At 43.9% G+C, this 16,838-nt stretch overlaps 1 protein-coding gene across 1 annotated transcript in view; it reads right to left on the reverse strand.

The window, feature by feature from the left end:
* Positions 1-16,838, reverse strand: part of Tgfbr3 (transforming growth factor beta receptor 3) — a 188,255-nt gene that overhangs the window by 149,155 nt on the left and 22,262 nt on the right. The gene's annotated exons all lie outside the window — the stretch shown is intronic.

Here is a 16,838-nt window from a genome sequence, read left to right on the forward strand (position 1 = left end):
TTTGGGGTTTTTATATAACATGAAAGAAAGAAAGAGATCAAAGGAGGAGACTGTTGAGAAGAGTCTCAGAGGGAACCAGGGGAATGAGACGGAATATGGGATGAAAGTGTCCCAGGCTTGGTAATCCTGTATGAAACGGTCAAGGAATATTACAGAACAAAATAAAATAAAATAGTTAGTTCCAAGGTACGAGATTATCCATTAATTTAATTTTTAAAGTATTAGACTCTGTGGCCCAGCTGTTTTTTGTTTTTTTTTCTTTTAATTCTCTATCTACAAATATCAGTGCTGCCTAAACTATCTTCTTAGTGGTCAGGTTTTTAAAGAACAAAAATAATTAACTTTATAACGATTATAAACAGTCATAAATACCTACACCTATACCACCTGCTTCAATATAGACATTCCAGGCAACTGGTTAACCCTGCTTTAGCAGATCACAGCCTAGACAATATGACTAGGATAGATCTCAAAAAGTCAAATTAATTAACAAAATAATTTATGAAAAACAACTATTCACATGAGATAACTTTACATATAACATCAGAGAAGAAAAATTATAGGAAATTTGGTACTTTTAAGTCTGTAATATCTATTAACTGTGAGAAATACTCAGCAATAATTAAAAGTCCCTTGTTCATTGTAGAAAAATCCTATCAACATTAAAACTTCTACTTTTTAAGGGAAGTGTCAAAGAAATCAATTACAGGTCCCAAACTCAGAACAAGGCCCTTGAATCCCTGTCTCACAAATCTTGTTACAGACTACCCTCTTCATCTCTAACCTTGCACATACCACATAGAAAGATTGTACATTACCCATAATGCCCAGGCTGATAAGATGGCGTCCTGAAGCCACGGTTATTTGGAACCACAGAGCTTGGAGTTGAAGAAAACTCACTAGTTGAAAGGACCAATTGTAGCTGGAGTTTCTCCAGTTCTCCCAGTACCACGGACCCCACCACCACTTATAAAATAATCACTCAGAAACTTATATTAATTAAACTGTTGGGCCATTAGCTCAGGCCTACCATTGACTAGCTCTTACACTTAAACTCAGCCTATTTCTGTTAATCTATATGTCATCACGTGTTCCGTGGCTTTACCTGCTGCCTTTACATGTTGCTCCCTGGACAGCAGGCTGGTGTCTCTCCCAGACTTCCACCTCCCAGCCTCTCTTCTCTGTTTGTCCCGCCTATCCTATACTTCCTGCCTGGCTACAGGCCAATCAGTGTTTTATTTATCAATCAATCATAGCAACATATATTCACAACATACAGGACATCCCACAGCAACCAATCCCCCTTGTCTGCCAGTTGAGTAAACTCATAGTCAGAGGCTGAGTGACTTCTTCCAGGGACAGGACTCCTTGGTAGAGTCCTTCATTAAACCTTTGTTTGGGCCAAAAAAAAAAATTTCTCTGGGCTTTCTCCTCTGTATTATCAGAAAGCAGCAATTAACATGTTGTGGTCTTAGAATCCTCTTGTGCTTTAAAGTTATTGAGGACTAGTTGGGCACAGTGTCATGTATAGGTAATCCCAGCTCCTCAGGAGGTTGAGGCAGGAGGATTCCTTGAGCCCAATAGTTTGAGGCCAGCTGAGGCAACTGAGGACTCCAAAGAGACTGTATTTCTTTGAGTCATATATGTATGTACTCACACATACGTATATGTTTACCACAATAGAAACTAAAACTGAGACGTATTTAAGTACTTATTGAGTTGTTCAGAGCCAACCTCAGACGCAGTGCATCCCAACATAAACAGCATCTTGCATGAAACACAGTTTCTAAAGCAGCTCAACTTGGAGAGTAGAATTACACTGTTTTACATTTTTGCAAATCTCTTTAATGTCCAGCTTAATAAAAGACAGCTGGGTTTCAGACCTATTTCTGCATTCAATTTGTTATGATGCATTACTCTGGTTGAAAGACATGAAGAAATGTGGCCTCACACAGACACAGTTGTGCCTAGGTATCCTCAGGAGACTAGTCCCAGGGACCCCCACCGCCACTGCCACCAGGCATGCAAGATGGCACAGCCTGTACACATCCCCTCCAGGTACTCTACATCACCTCTAGACTACTTATAAGGCCTAACATAGTGTGCATATTGTGCAGTTTTCCTATTAAATTATTTGGGTAACAATGATGAGAGGTTTGGTACAGATGCAATTTGTTTAACGTACTTCCAGTCTATGCTTGGTTAAACCTTTAGCTATGAATCCTGCAGAAGCAGAGTGCCAGTGGTCTAAGCAATTGGAAGCTGCAAATCTTGACAGTCTTTCCATGTAATTGTGCCTATGTCCCCTTCCACATTGTATCTCAGATCAACAAGCAGTCATTTATAAGGCTTCTTGCATCACTGCCTCTGAGTCACATAATGAACTTTTCATACTCCAATACATTAAAATCCATTGCATTCTTCCAAAATCCTGAATCATTTTAAAGTGAAAAATAGTAACTTTATGAATAAGCTGAGGATTCTGGCATAAGCCACTCTAACCAAGTGACCGAGATTAACATCACCAAGGAGTAAGTACCCTCAACAACATACACTGGAGCTGATGCCCAGAAAGGGGCATGGGAGCTCTGTGGCATCGTTCCCAGTCCAGCACTATTGCAGCATGGCTGTGAGACAGCAACGTGGCCATGAGACAGCAACAGACAAACCCAAACTGAAGTGCGGCAGCCAGTACTTTTCTAAAGGGTCAAAATCGTTAAAGTAATGAAGACCAGTCACAGACTAGAGGGATCCAAGGAAACAGGAAACCAAAGGCAACACAAAAACCTGTGTGGATCCGGGAACCAAAAAAGGTATTTGGATAAACAAATAAATACTAGTTAAGTCCAAATAAATGGAGTACTTTTAGAATATTAATGTAATAATATCATAGTTTTTTTAGTATAGTTTTGACCACCGTTCTGTGATTATCATAAGGCAAACCCAAGTGAAGAACACAGAAGACTTCTGTGTTATCTGTGTAACTCTTTTGCTAGATCTAAAATTATCTAAAAATATAAAGGTTTTAAGAATCAACTGCTCTGTCCTGTACTCTAAAAATGAAGGATGTTTTGATTCATGTATCAGGCACCGATTTGGAAAACAATAGTCTGCTGAGTTTTACAGGATTTCCAGATAAGACATCTCATTGTTCTGTGTCTTTAAAGTCATGTGATCACAGCATCTCTATTAATCCTGTCAGAAAGTAGTTAACTACCATGACACTGTCACGGCCATGGTGATAGACACAACTTCTCCAAATTGTGAATTCTGGTTGAATAAGATCTTATCATTGGCAACAAATATCACCAGCAGTTTTCCTTCCAATAAAAGGCTCACTTTGTACTTAGTCAAAACTGCCTGTAAAGTCTGGAGGACCAGTTTGTCCAGTGTTCCTTCATTTTCCTTCAGGGAAATGGTGGTCCATGAAAGACGGACCAGTTCAACTTACAACTCAAACAGCTACGCAGCAGCTCTTCCCGAGGACACCGCTGCCCACTAACATGAATTTGGAGGTTTCTATAGCTTCATTTTCAACATAAATGAAACTGGAAATTATTTATGCAAATGTGTGTTAGTAAGGCAGTGCCTGATTCCTCTGAGGTGGCAGCAGCTTTATTTAACTCTTTTAATGCTATCAAACCCTTAAAAGTTAGCCTGGTTTGAGAGAGCTTAACCTCACTAGAAAACTATGTTGACTTCACAGATCCTCTGGAAAAGTCTCACACTCATGATCATACTTGTTTGAACCACTAGTTTGCAGAATTCATCTACCTGTCAAGGCCAGCCTCGACCAGAGGATAGAGAAGTACTGTCTAAAATACGCTAATAAAAGCAATTTAAGAAAGAGGCTTAAATCTAACGGCTTAAAGTTCAAGGAGACACAGTCCCAGGAAAAGAGTGAAAAGGAAACAGAGCTGGGATGAGAACCCCAAGACTCACCCTCAGTGACTCATTCACTCTAGCAGCCTCCACTTCTCAGTGCCCCACAAACGCCACAAGTGGTACCAAGAGCTGGGGCCATTTCACATTCAAACCACAACAATTACTTCCTTTAATAAACGTGTAACAATCTAACAGTCATTGTTCACCTGGATAAAGTCTTTAAACACTCACAGTCAGAAGATAAAATCCTTACGAAATCTTTTGAGAAACTTCACTGGGGTGATTATACTCAAGCAAAATTTCACCGAAATCAGAGGACCTGACAAACTCGTGACACTCAATATTTGGATGCTGAGACTGCACCTAACTCTGACTTTTAGTCCAAAGCAACAAGGATTCTCACTTTAACCACGGCGAAGAGATGATATGATTCTCAGAAGGCCTAGTCCTGAGCCTCAGCTAGACACATATTCCTTACGGTGCACATTGAGTCTGAAGTTCCCATAGCCTAGAGCAAAGCCATCCAGACCAACTTACTTTAGCAGCTGGCCTTAGTTACCTGTTCCTGAACGCTCAGGCTCCTTCTAGCCATGGGGGATATTAATTGCCATCATTATTAATGAAGATGCTTGCAGAGGGCGAAATTACAGCTCTAAGTTATGTCCCTGTTCACACCTGAACACACTGAAGTCTTCAAGATAAACTGTTGATGGCTAGGAGTGTGGCTCAATGGTAGAGTACATGCTTAGTATACATGAGACACTGGAGGGAATTCCTAGCACACACAAAAGAAAACGAAAAATACCTACCAAAACTACAAATGTAGAGCAGATTTTAAAAACTAGAAAAGAATGCGAGGGTGTACCACGTTTATGAAGAGCAAAAAAAAAATTTCAAGCTGCAGACTCCCAGCAATTCTTGTTTCCTCTCTCTCAACCTGGACCCTTCCCCCACTTCTATGTATTTAAATGCAAATAACCATGGTTATTTTCTAAAACAGCTAAGTTGAAGTCTTTAAAAATGATGAAATAAAACTCAAGTACTAGCCTAGCATCACCGCCCAGCTTCACTGGGATACGCCAGTCGCTGGCATCACTTTCCCAGAGAAAAAGTGTAGAACCTCTTCCAAAGAGAGTTCCTGAACTGGAGAACCTCTTCATGATCCTGCACAGCTCTGAGAGCTTCAGTCTCATCAGGCTCCACGAAGTGGTCTGGGGGCTCCTGGGGCCTCTTCCCTGTGTTCTCAGGACACTGGGCCTCCAAGTGAGCACCAAACACACAGCTTCCTCCACCAGCACCCTCTCTGGAGGACTCCTGAAAACACTTTCCAATAGATTCCAAACTGAGCAGTCAACAGATCTTCTTGTGCCTTCCTTGAGTTCAGGAAGATCTGACAATATCATGAAATGGCTCAGCACAGGTCTCTGAAAGTTTTCCTTAGAATTCTTTTCTTTTGAATCATGTTAATAAAGTGCAATTTGGTCTGGCGTTTGTAGCCACTTACTCACTTGGCCGCCCAAGCACAGAAGGATGGAGGTCAGTGGGAGTCAGGGCCAGGCCGGGGTCTTGGAATACTTCTGAAGGCTGTTTTTACACTGGGCCACGGCAGCTCTCTTATGCTTGGCTCTTAGATAAGAAGCAAATTCTTCCTGCTTTCCTCTACAGCACTCCCTCAGAAGCAACAGAAACCGGTGATCACTGGAAAGGCCTCAGATCCCCTCATCTTTAAGGGACCTCGAGCAACACTACTGACTCACAAGTCATCTGGTGGAGCTAAGTCTAGGGACTATGATCTGTAAGGTATACCCCCAAAAGAAAAAGAGCACCAGCCTGTTTCCCCCTGCCCCTATACTGCCTACACTGAGCATCCACTGGGACACAGAATTTCAAATTGAGGGGCTTTTCATTTTTTTCAAGCTTTTATTTTCCTAATGCACTAGGAATTCATATTTTTCATTCTTTCTGCTTACCCCCTTTAAACAGGATTATTAACATGCTGAGTGTTCTCTTGGGGGCAGGTATTTTTGGTAAGGCTGCAGACCAAGGACGGAGCCTCAGGCATGTCTATAAGTGTCCTAAACCCCAAGCCCCCAAAAGCCAAAACTTGATGCCTTTGAACATTTAATACTCAGGACCTGGACCGATCCAACTGCAGCTCCCTCCCCATTCTCTGAGAGGCTGTTTTGGGAATTATTTATTTAGTTAATGAATATTTAGTTAGTTAGTAAATATTAAGTGATTGTATTTCTCTCACTAAACAAAGCACACATAGCTTCCCAAGGGTGTCCTTTGCACACTCTGGGTCTTTCAGGGACCACAGAAGCTCTGTCACCGTGGAGCCTGGAACAGAAAACTGACAATTCAGGGAAGAATAAGGCCAAGAGCACTTCTCCACAAAGAACAGCTACACCCCTCTTGGCCCAACTCCAAGAGGCAATTGAGCCTGGAAGGTCGGGGCTAATCTCTGCCAACCCTCTCTGCAGGCTTTGGGTTTTCCAGCATGTGCTTTGCAAATAATCTAACAATTAATTAGTGCTTTTGAATCTGTCCCCTATCATTAACAAACCACTGCTAGACAGTCTTTGATAGCGTCCTCTAGAGCTAATTAAGCCTGGCAAACACAGGAGGCAGGATTGTAGGGCGCCCACCAGAGCTACACTGAGACCCAGAGCTGTTCCTGCCAACAACCAAGGTAGGTGCTGGGATCAGGCCCTGCTCTCCAATTATATCACTAACAAGCCTAAAATTCAAACAATTCTTTCACCAGAAAGACTTCTTTTTTCCTGTTTGACATTGTTTCTAGGGCATATCCCCATCCCCTCTCCACACTCACCCCCAAAAAAGTACTTTAAGAGAATAAAAATACAGTCTCTTTCTCCCCCTCTTTCTCTCCCCCTCTCTTAATTCCCTTCTTCTATTCAAAGAATCCTGCACAATCCAAGATGCCCCCCTCCCATAAGCTCAGTCATGTGGGGAGTTTTTCTAGTCTTCATTAGCTAAGGCCACTCCAAAGTCTAGCCTGCTCCATATGCACAGCCAACAAGTTAAACACGGGGGGGGGGGGCTAGAAAAATGGGGGGAGCTACCTAGGGGCAAAAAGAGAAAATACCACAGCATTCCTCTGAACTTTCCTAGTTCAGTCTCAAAAACAGAAAGACTGCCTTCTGAGGCTGCGGCAAGCTCAGGGTTGTACAGGCCTTTTAATGCCAGGGATGAGTTTAAGAGAGCAAACCAGAAAGGCTCCTCCTCCTCAAAGGCTCACCTCTGACTGACAAGAATGACGGAATTGTCACCATTCATTTAAGGAGATCACTTCCCAAGGTCCCTCCATGTAGTAAGTGACCCTTGTTACCACTGTCGCTTAATGCAATTACTACGATTATCGAACAGTATCCCAGAGCATGATCCCCTGAGAGCATGCTCGTAGGACTGGGGAGATGGCTCAGGATTAAAGAAATAGCCACAGAAGTACACACACCAGAGTTCAGATCCCCAGAAGCCATGCAAATTCCATCCTCTGAAGGTAGAGGCAGGATTCACAAAACAAGCAGGATAGCAAGACTAGCCATATCAGTGAGCTCTGAATTTGATTGAGAGACCTGCCTCACCGAGCAAAGTGGAAGCATGATCTTAGAGGTGGGCGATTCCTCATATCAACCTTCAGCTTCCACATGCATGCACACACTCACACATGCAAAATATGCATACAGTCTCACACATTCAAAACATGCATGTACACCCTCACACATTTAAAACATGCATGTACACCCTCACACATGCAAAACATGCATATACACCCTCACACATGCAAAACATGCATGTACACCCTCACACATGCAAAACATGCATGCACACCCTCACACATGCAAAACATGCATATACTCATACACATTCAAAACATGCATAAATGCACACACACAAAAACATGTTTATATACACACATACTTGCATATACATATGAACATGGAAAGAGAGAAAAATGCCCCGATCATATTCTTTGGCTCAAACCCTCTAAGGGTTCTACCTCATGGGGTGGAGTATGTGTGTGTAGATGGGTAGATGATGGAAGGATCAATGGGTGGATGGGTGGGAGGTGGGGGTAGACTAGTGGACAGGTAGATGGATGGATGGATGGATGGATGGATGGATGGACGGACAGATAGGTGTGCTTTTGTACAATGGGTTTTGCACATTATATGTCTATAGTCTATTATTGAGCTACAAGCCCAAATCCCAACTTTATTTTTTTAATCAGTATTTTTGGGTGGTACTAGGATGAAATCTAGGGCCTAGTGGAATCTAGGCAAGTTCTTTCCAACTGAACTATTCTTCTCTTCCTCCTCCTCTCCTCTTCCTCCTCCTCCTTCTCCTGTTCTAGACAGAGTCTCACGAAGCCAACAATGACTTTGAATTCCCTACATAGCCAAGGATGACCTTGAACTTCTAATCATCAACCCCCGACCTTGTAAGATCTGGGGTTACAGGCATGCACCACCATTCAGATTGTTTTATTCAGTACTGGAGATTAAACCAGGGCTTTGTGCACACTAGGCAAGCACTCACCCCTCCAACTTAGCTTTAAATTGTTCTCCTCCCTTACCAAGTTCTATTCTCTTTGCCTTTGTCCAGTGGAGACTGGACCCACTAAAGAGGCATAATGATTGTTTCTGCTCTATTTCTCCCCACTCCAGACACGGTTCATAAGATCAAGTACTTTTGCCCTTTTTCCTCATTATACCTCAATGCCTGGAATAGCGTCTTGAATACAGTAAGCACTCAATAACTGCTGGCTGAATAAAGCAATCGATTAGCAGTTTAAGAAGTTCAACTATGCGAAAAGAATATGGACAAAAGCGCCAACTCCCAAGTTCCCCCCTTTCTGGGCCTTAGAAGCCAGCAAAGTGCCTGAGACTTAGCAGGTTACTCACAATCTCTGGACAAGACCACAAGTTTTATCTAAAATGCAGTGGGTATTTGAAAGTTTAAAGCAAATGCAAAATGATGAATGGTCCCTGCTTCCACTTGCAAAGGCACAGGGCCAGGTGGGGGCTAAGCAGCATTTGCTTCGCCACACGGTGTGTGTCAGGGCCAGAGTATCAAGGATCAGTTATCTAATTTCCTACATACACAACTGTGCCGAACTATAAACTTTTAGCAATTATACAGCCATCTGGAAACATACAGATAACTCTGTCCTGTCGAAAATCACTCTTCATAAAACAGATTGCCATTGGTAACCTAAAATACTTCAAATAATCAGAAATCCAGAGCAGGGTAGCAACGACACAGCCTAGGATACAGATGCAAAAGAGAAAGAATGCATTCTGCTGCCGAATCTGACATCAGACCTGTAGACAATCTCACCCGCTGTCCTGCTAACCATCCATCCTTCCTATTCTGTGTGTACATCTAGTTACCCAAATGAAATAGCTGTTAGTAAACTGCCTTGCAAATACACATACACACACACACACACACACACACACACACACCATATACACATACCCCACATAAGCACACCACACACACACACACATACACACACACACACACACACACACACACACCACAATACATACACACAGCGCAGTACAAGAGAATTGTTGAGAAATAACTACTCACTACCTCACCTGTGTGTGTGTGTGTGTGTGTGTGTGTGGTTTCTGTGTAAAAAAACTGAAAGGGAAGGAGAGAGGTGATATTTCGTCACCTGTGGATATGTACAGCGTCCCACAGAGGACGCAGACCAATGGCAAGCCACTGCAGCCACTCAGGTCTTTTTTTTAGAAACAATCATCTGCTCTTTAGAATAGGTGGGTCATGGTAGGTAGGACAGTGAAATGACTCAGCATGTAAAGGAAGTTGCTTACCACGAAGCCTGAAGACCTGAGCTCAACCATCAGGACCCACATGGACTCCCCCTCAAGTGGACTTCTGACTTACATATGTGTGCTGTGCTGTGTACACACACAAAAAACACAACACACTAAACAAATACAATTAAAAATAGAATCAGTACAAAATGTAACAACCTGGTGATGGCTCGTACTTCACTGAGAATAGACTTCCTCTACACATCAAAAAGGAATATTAAACACAAAAGTGAAGAATTGAAGACTAAAATAATTACAGGCTGTAATTATTAGTTACGTCTCTATTGCTGAGAAGAGACACTGTGACCAAGCCAACTTATAGAAGGGGCAGTCTATTCGAGGCTTACATTCCATAGGATTAGGGGCCGTGATCATCATGTCAAAAACATGGCAGCAGGCAAGGCACTAGAGCAGCAGCTGAGACTCAGATCTTTACCCGAAAGCACAGAGAGACACTGGGCATGGTGTAGGCTTTTGAAACCTCAAAGCCTGCCCTGGTGACACACCTTCTCCAACAAAGCCACACCTCCTAATCCTTCCCAAATAGTTCCACCAACTGGGGACCAAGTATCCAAATACATGAGCCTATGGGGGCCATTCTCATTGAAACCACCACAGAAACCAAATCAACTCCTGTGTCTCAAGACCTCAGGTTTGGCAAGAGAAGGTATTTCTCAATCTGTTTTGAACCTTTAAGGCTACAACACTTGATCCTTTTTGTTGCTGTTTTGGTGTGTGTGTGGGGGGGGTATTGATGGCAGTGGTTGGTTAGATGGTTGTCTGGTCCCCATTCTGAAATTCGTGGGCCATTAGTGCAAAACCCAGAGAACTTAGGACAAATGGGCAAAGAAAATGAGGCACATGACACAGTGGAGTCCCCTCAGCCCTAAAAAGGAGGAAATCTTCTCAGCCCTACAGCACAGATAAACCCGGAGGTCGTTATGTTAAGCAAAATAAGCAAGACCATACAATCTCACTAATACACAGAATCTAAAGTGATCAAATTCATGGAAACAGAGTCAAACAGTGGTTGCCTGAGGCTGAGATGGGGATGGACTGTGGAGAGATTAGTCAAGTGATACAAAAATCTCAGGAGGAAACGGTTTGAGAGCAACAAAGTATCATGGTGACTGTAGTCAGTGATAATGTATGGCAAGTGTGAACCGCTGAGTAAGGGGTGGGAGACTGCTCAGCAGGGGTGACTGAGGCTCTTGCTGCCCAACCTGATAATCAGAGTTTGATCTCTGGAACTCACCTCGCAGAAGAAAAACAACTCCTGCAAGTTGTCTTCTAGTCACACTCAACAGTGGCACATGTGTGTACACACACACACACACACACACACACACACGCCACATTAATTCTTTTTAAATTGCTGAGAGTAAATTCTAAGTGTTCTTACCACACAAACACAAAAGTGGTCAATATGGGGCCCAGTAGAGACGGCTCAGTGGGTAAATGTGCTTGCTGCCAAGCCTGACCATCTAAGTTTGATCTCCAGGTCCCATAGCATAGAAGGAGAGACTCAGATCCCACAAGTTGTTCTCTGATCATCACACACCAACCAGGGCACACACACCACACACATAGACAAACACAGTAATACATAAATTAGGACAGGTGATTCAAATATTAAATATGCCATCTCACAATGTAAACATATAATATACACATATTAAAATGGCATATTGGGCCTTACAAATACATCAATTGTCAATTAAAAAACAAAATTTAAAAATTGAGTGTCAGTATCTTTGGGACAACATAATAGAAACAGTGTAAAGTTTGGGTTTCTTGTTTTTGTTGGGTTTTTTTGTTTATTTTGTTTTGGGGATGTTGAGGTGTTTTGGTTTTTGGTTTTGTTTTTGTTTTTGTTTTGTTTTGGTTTGGTTTGGTTTTTTGAGATAGTGTCACATAGTCAAGCCAGCCTTAGCCTTGAACTTGTCATATAGCTGAAGATGACCTTGAACATCCCACCCTTCTGCCTCTACCTCCCAAGGGCATGGAACTTTGATCGCTACTTCTCCACCTCTCTCACCATTAATTTATGAATTTGTTTCTCAGTGTAGCTGCACTTAACTTTCCTCACACTGGTCTTCTCATTTGTAATATGAGTTAAAATATTGGCCATAACAACAGCAGTGACAATCTTGAATGCCAAGATCATGTGTTTTCTGTAAGGATTAAATGAACAGATCTATGTCACCTGCCAAGGAAAGCATCAGGCTGCAGTTTGGGGAGGTGAGGTGCTCTGTGTGTGTGTGTGTGTGTGTGTGTGTGTGTGTGTGTGTGTGTGTGTGTGTGGCGGGGGGTGGGTGGGGTGGGGGGAAGGTGTCTCTGTAACACATGGTGCTCGAGGTTATCTGTGGAAGTGTGTTTGAGTTCTAGCTGGACCAAGAATTGAATCATCTCTCTAAATCACTCACTCACTCTAAACCCCAACATTCTCGCTCTAGAAATGAAGAGACTAAGACCCACCCCAGAGGCTGCTGGGAGGTTCAGATGAAATGGGAGGTAGAGAAAGCATCTTGAAAACGGCAGCTACAATAGGATGTAATTATTAGCTTAGACACTCTCCAAGCTGCCAGCTCAGCCCACTCCAAACTGAGTATTACCCAGCTAGCACCTCAGCTAGCACCTCAGCCTGTCACCAGGACACAGGACTTCAAAGCTTCCTCAGCAGGGAAGCAGTTTAGATGAAAACCATCTCAGCTTCCTGTGGGCTGCACCTGGAATCCCAGGTGTATCCAAATGGAATGAGAAGAGCCACGTTTGATGGATAAAATGTGTGTGCAGGCTGTGGGCAAGCTTCCAACAGGACACACCTGGACACCACATCAAGACAGGAATGAAGAAGCCAGGCATCACCTCCCACCCCCGGTGCTACAGCAGGGGAGTTTCTACAGAACTCACCTCAGCAGACCTGCTGACCTGGTACACCAGCCAGCAAATGCAGCCAGGACCATGTCTTCTAGCCAAGCTGACTTCCCTGAATTCTTTCTGCATGCCTTTTTCTCATTACTGGGACTCTGGAAACACACCCCTGATGGACACTGGCAGACCTCGGACGCAGCAGCTACTATTTTTTAGAGATGTGTCGTTTGTCTTTAAAGTGAAAACAGACTTAAGCCTGCAGTGGTAAGCATTAATTTTCAAGCTTCCTGCTTTCTTGATGTGAGATAGATTACAGGATCTCAGAAAAGGGGCCAGTCAACAGCCTACGGTGATTTCCAACCAAAAGGCACTCTGGTTCTTACATGGCACATCTTCCAAGAACAGAGGATGCCATGTAATGCCAAGGAAGAAGAGTGAGGAGGAAAAGGATGGATGAGTTTTGTCACACCAGTGGGTAGCCTGGGTCATGGCTGCCTACCACCTGCCTGCTTCACCTTCCTCTTCCCCAACGAAAGCGAAGAGGGAAAGACTTCCACAGAAGGGCCTTCCAGACCCTGGGGTCAACACACAAAACCCTGCTGTGCCTTATTGCTTGCCCCTCCCCCATGAGGTATACGTACAACTTTACCGCCCTCATCCTTCCACTCTCCAGCCCGTCCTGGCAAACAGCGACAAGGTCCTTTGTACGAAATGACAATGAATACAAGCAACCTCAGTCACTTCATCTGCTCTGGTGGCACGTCCCTCCCTTCTAACCGAATGTCACACTGGTGGCTACTCACCTGTCACTTAATCAAGCTAAGAGTTTCATTCATCCCACACGTGGGCTCTTCTCCTGGGGGGCCCCAATAGGGCAGCAATGGCCTGCATTCGACAGCTGGGTCTTCACTTAGAAGTCACAGGACTTTGCAGAAGTCATTAACTGAGTCTCAGTTTCTTATTTGTAAGATGATCGTGGGGTAAGTTGTCTTAATACACATACACACACACACACACACACACACACACACACACACACACACACACACACCAGCCTGTAGCCCCTCCTACCTGGAAACTGTATTCTCAGCTGCATGGGAGGGAGCGGTGCTTAAATCCTTACTAAGCAGGGTGTGCCTCTGACCTCAGAGGATGAAAAAGAGTGAACCCAAAGTACAGAACAAAATCCAGAACCTTGTTCTGATATTCAAGGTCCCCACAATCCGCTCCCTCCTCCTTTCCCAAGAGCCCTGTCTCCCATCCCCATAAAGTTTTCCAAGTCTTCTCACCAGAAGACAGAGACCGTGCCCTGGGTGTCACTGTGCCAATGTTCCCACCTAGTCAGCCCTCTTCCCCTTCCTGATTCAGCGCAGCCTTCAGGACAGAGCAGGAGACAAGAGTCCCCAGGGGCTCTAGCCCACAAAGACTTCCTGCCCTGGGGGTTCCTCTGGGCATTCCTCACACACTGGTTTTTGTTGTTACTCTTAAGACAGGGTTTTGTGTATCCCAGGCTAGCCTAGAACCATGTAGCCAAGGATGACTTAACTCTCAATCACCCTGCCTTTATCTAGGATTGATTACAGATAATGCCTGGCTCTGAATACTCTTGTTATATGATTATATTCAGTCTAACTAGAATTCAAGCATTTGAGAGAAGCAATAAAGTGTATGTTCCTTTGCAAACTGCTGCCTCCTGCTGTGCTCGTACTCAGCAGAGACTGTGAGCAACGTTTCAGAAGGACACAGATGTTTTACAGAATTAATATGCACTAAAAAATGAGGGTATGGGTGGCTCAAGGAGAGTCCATCATCACTCCCTCAAATGCCTTTCAGGTGGGATATGATGGATGGGGCACACCATTAATCCCAGCACTCAGGAGGCAGAGGCCAGCAGATCTCTTCGAGTTCAAGGCCAGGCTGCTCTACAGAGTGAGCTCTGAGCCAACCAGCGCTACAAAATAAGACTCTGTTTCAAAACAATTAACAACAAAAAGAAGCCAAAGCAAATGCCCTCAAAGTTCTCATAATACAGCAATGTACAGACTCCATCACCAATCCTAGAGTAATTGATGGCTGAGTCTTGCAAACTGTGTGCCCTGAGGAGATGACCCGACCCCCTGCAGTTCTGTTCTCTCATCTATAAACCAGGGATGATCAAAGTATTCACATTTCTTAGGGTTGCTCTGGAGATGAAATTACATTATGTAGGAAGCACTAGGGGTGGGGCCTAGCATAATTATAGTAATTACTCCATAAATTTTCATTATTATGATCTTCTTGGAGTTCAACCCAGCCAGAATACCCCAAAAAGCACTTTGTGAAGTAAACTGAATCTATGTGGAGAGCTAGGAAAACGGCTGGGACATGGCCCAGTCAGTGGAGTACTTGCTAGCACACAGGAGGTGCTGGGGATGAAACCATATAAACTGGTCATAGAGACGCATGTCAGTATTTCCAGCACTCTAAAGGCAGAAGGAGGATGTCAGAAGTTCAAGGCCATCCTCAGCTACCACCAAACTTGAGGTCCGTCTGGGCTATATGAGGGTGGAGAAGGGAGCCCCCATGTGTCAGCACAGGCAAGACCTATTTCTCCTCCATTCATTTGGCCCCATCTGGTTGTACAAAATGACACCATTAACAAACTTCTACACTTAAAAAGCCCCCTTAGGGGTTAGGGCTCAGTCAGTAAAATGCTCTTTTTCCAAGTTTGATGACCGGAGTTCAAGCCCCAGTCCACAGAACTCACATTTTAAAAAGCCGAGTGTGGTGGCACACACCTGTTACCCACCAGTGTCAAGAAGGGTCAGAGGAGTGCCCAGGCTCACATGGCTAGCCATCTAGCCTAGCTGGTGAGTTCTGGGCCAGCGAGAGGCCTGTCTCAGGAAAAAGTGCACAGAGCCTGAGAAGTGACTCCTGAAGCTGCACTCTGACCTACACACACACATACATGTGCAAGCATACTCGTGCACACACACCAGGAAAACAAAAGGGGTGTCTGCCCCTCTTACATGCCAGGCTCTATACGAGCTGTGGCTCTACTGTATTTTCTACCTCTGCAAGGCTTTGGATATATCTGAGACTAAGTATGTGCTTCTCTTCCCTGGTGGTTTGGCAAGACCGATTCACTGTGAAAACTGCCAAGGCTGCACAAGTTACCATACTCCCCACTTTTCCCTGAAGCGACACTCATGTTTTCTGTCTGGCGTGTGTCCTCCATCAGTACCCCAGCCACAGTTCCACACCTTATCACGGCAAGTGTGCTGTACCTCCCCCTCATGATCCATCTTAATGTTAAGATCCATTTTTACTAGGCATGCCGGTATACACCTTGAATCCTGCCTGTGCTACATAGAGAGACCCTGTCTCAAAGAAACAAGAGAAAGAGAAAGAAAAAACAAAAAAGAAAGAAAGGAAAGGAAAGGAGAGATCCATTTTAATGCGCACACTGAAAGGCAAATAGCTTTCCCATAATGACACAAAATGAAACTGCTGACAGCGAGTCACACTAACAGAATGGACAGTTCAGGTTCATACACCGGTATTTAAAATAAAAACAACCCAAACTAACAACCCTCTTTCAAAATGTTTGCAACGGTGGGGGAGGGGGCATTCTGATCCCCAGTCTTACACGTCAATTTATGCCAACTGGCCTTCCCACAGTCTGTCTGCAAACAGCCCCCGTCTGTCTGCAAAGCCTCTGTGATCAGATGCTATCTTGCATCCACCACATGAGATGTAAAATGTAATATCTGGATCCTCCATCCCCCAGCTACACAACTTTGTGTAGATGAACTATGTGTCTCCATCTCTCACTTTATCTCCGACAAAATGTCACAAATAATTACACCTCAGAGTTTTGATTACATGAGCTTATTAAATTAAAACGTTCTTACTCATTTTTATATACTCCAATCATTTAGCCCAGAGGCTGGCTGTAGGACATATTTAAGTCGGCACTGTTCTTGTTGAGAACTGCCAGTTTCCATTACTGAGCCAATGAATTGCTTTTGTACAGCTCACTGCAGAACATAACCGAGCAAATGATGACAAATGGAGCAAATTAACCTTCCGAATTTGTCACACGGCCTTGACATGAGACACTACGATGCTGGCATGCAGGATGATATTCCTAACGCAGTCATTTGGTCCCCCAAGCTCCACCCTTATACTCTGACTGTCTCTGGGAAACACAAAGTACTCCTCTCC

This window comes from Peromyscus eremicus, chromosome 10 (genome assembly GCF_949786415.1).
Source record: "Peromyscus eremicus chromosome 10, PerEre_H2_v1, whole genome shotgun sequence".
In the NCBI taxonomy this organism is placed as follows: Eukaryota; Metazoa; Chordata; class Mammalia; order Rodentia; family Cricetidae; genus Peromyscus; species Peromyscus eremicus.